At 42.0% G+C, this 2,638-nt stretch overlaps 1 pseudogene across 1 annotated transcript; it reads left to right on the top strand.

Annotated features, from left to right (window-relative positions):
* Positions 1-686: 686 nt before the first annotated feature.
* On the top strand, positions 687-2,158 carry LOC108519611 (39S ribosomal protein L32, mitochondrial pseudogene; annotated as a pseudogene). The gene is made up of 3 exons (XR_001882675.1): positions 687-1,004; positions 1,318-1,671; positions 1,987-2,158. The product of XR_001882675.1 is annotated as a 39S ribosomal protein L32, mitochondrial pseudogene (transcript).
* Positions 2,159-2,638: the final 480 nt, after the last annotated feature.

Raw genomic sequence — 2,638 nt, 5'->3', positions numbered from 1 at the left:
AATGGAAATGAAAATACAGGCTGGGTGCGGTGGCTCACGCCTTTAATCCCAGCACTTTGGGAGGCCAGGGTGGGCGGATCACCTGAAGTCAGGAGTTCAAGAGCAGCCTGGCCAACATGGCAAAACCCCGTCTCTACAAAGAATACAAAAATTAGCCGGGCTTGGTGGCACACACCTGTAATCCCAGCTACTTGGGAGGCTGAGGCAGGAGAATCGCTTGAACCCGGGAGATGAAAGTGGCAGTGAGGTGAGATCGCACCACTGCACTCCAGCCTGGATGACAGAGCAAGACTCCGTTTCCAAAAAAAAAAAAAGAAAAGAAAAGAAAAAAGAAAAGAAAATGAAAATACAACTTACCAAAACTTGTAGGATGTGGCAACTGCACTGGAAAGGGAACTTTATAGCTGTAATCACTTATACTAAAAAAAAGAAAGATCTCAAATGAACAATCTAACTTTACACTGTAAGGCTCAAGAAAAATAAAAACAAAACAACCGAAAGCTAGAAGAAGGAAGGAAACAATGGAGCAGAGAAAAATGAAATAGTAAATAGAAAAATAATCGAGAAAATCAACAATATCAAGAGTTGCTTCTTTGAGAAGATTAACAAAATTGACAAATTGTTAGCCAGATTAACTAAGAAAAAAAAAAGAGAAGACCCAAATAACTAAAATCAGAAATAAACAGTGGACGTTAAAACCAATTTTACGGTTCCGCTGTGGCCTGCGGCCCAGGGACTGCTTCGAAACTACTGGGAGCTACTACTGCGGAAGCTTCCACAGAGCCGGCTGGGCTTTCCTAGTCCTCCGTGGGGACCAGCATTAGCAGTACAGGGCCCAGCCATATTTACAGAGCCAGCAAATGATACCAGTGGAAATAATGAGAATTCCAGCCTTTTGTATAGTATCTTTTGGATTGCAGCTCCCAAAAACAGACGAACCACTGAAGTTAACTTGTGTAGGAGAAGAAACCCTCAGAAGCTTATTAAAGTTAAGAACAGGATAGGCGGGTGCGGAGGCTCACACCTGTAATCCCAGCACTTTGGAAGGCCGAGGTGGGCAGATCACGACGTCAGGAAATCGAGACCAGCCTGACCAATATCGTGAAACCCCGTCTCTACTAAAAATACAAAAAATTAGCCGGGCGCGGTGGCATGTGCCTGTAGTCCCAGCTACTCGGGAGGCTGAGGCAGAAGAATCGCTTGAACCCGGGACGCGGAGGTTGCAGTGAGCCGAGGTCGCGCCACTGCACTCCAGCCTAGGTGACAGAGCCAGACTTTGTCTCAAAAAGAAAATGAAAAAAAAAAAGAACAATACAGATGTTTGTCCTGAATGTGGTCACCTGAAACAGAAATATGTCCTTTGTGGCTACTGCTATGAGAAAGTGCACAAGGAGACTGCAGAAATCAAACGACAGATAGAGAAACAAGAAGGGGGCCCTTTTAAGGCTCCCACCATAGAGACTATGGTGCTGTACACGGGAGAGACACCGTCTGAACAAGATCAGGGCAAGAGGATCATTAAACGAGACAGAAAGCGACCATCTTGGTTCACCCAGAATTGACACCAAAGATGTTAAAAGGATAACTTCACAGTAAATCATTTCTCCTGAAATAGAGGAAGATTCTTTATGTTGCTGTGCTTGTTTTTTAATTATCAATATAGTTTAACACATTCTTGTTTTTGTTTTTTTGTTTGAGACGGAGTCTTGCTCATCACCCAGGCTGGAGTGCAGTGGCGCGATCTCGGCTCACTGCAAGCTCCGCCTCCCGGGTTCACGCCATTCTCCTGTCTCAGCCTCCTGAGTAGCTGGGACTACAGGCGCCTGACAACGTGCCCGGCTAATTTTTTGTATTTTTAGCAGAAACAGAGTTTCACCGTGTTAGCCAAGATGGTCTGGATCTCCTGATCTTATGATCCGCCCGCCTCATCCTCCCAAAGTGCTGGGATTACAGGCGTGAGCCACCTCGCCCAGCCTAGTTTAACACATTCTTTCTAAGCAGTTTTGTGTGGGATAATTTGAAGAATGTATTATGAGTAAACGCTGAAATTTTGTGTTTATTCCAAAGGCTCAATGGATTATGTTTCTATTACATATAAGGATTAAGTAAACATCAATTTCCAGAACAAAAAATAAAAAATTTAAAATTCACTAGCAAAGAAAAAAAAAAAAAACAAAAAAAAAAAAAACAATTTTTACAGAAATATAAAGGATCTTAAGAGACTGCTGTGAATAATTATAGGTCAACAAATTGGATAACCTAGATGAAAGGGACAAATTCCCAGAAAACAAACCCACCAAAACGGAATCATGCGGAAACAGAAAATCTGAACAAATCTATAATTAGCAAGGACACTGAATCAGCTATCAAAAACCTCCCAAAAGAAAACCTCAGGACCCTATGGGTTCACTCATGGATTCTACAAAGCATTTAAAGAAGAACACAAATACCCCTGAAACTCTTCCAAAAAAAAATTGAAGAGGAGGGAAAACGTCTAAACTCATTTAATGAGACTAGCATTCTCCTGATACCAAAGCCAGACAAAGGCACTACAAGAAAACTATAGACCAATATCTCTGATAAACATTGATTCAAAAATATTCAACAAAATAATAGCAAACAGAGTTCAACAGCACAT

Source organism: Rhinopithecus bieti, unplaced genomic scaffold (assembly GCF_001698545.2).
Source record: "Rhinopithecus bieti isolate Rb0 unplaced genomic scaffold, ASM169854v2 scaffold_49076, whole genome shotgun sequence".
NCBI classification, from domain to species: domain Eukaryota; kingdom Metazoa; phylum Chordata; class Mammalia; order Primates; family Cercopithecidae; genus Rhinopithecus; species Rhinopithecus bieti.
Note: the sequence above shows the minus strand (reverse complement) of the source record. Positions and strands in the feature narration are given on the sequence as shown.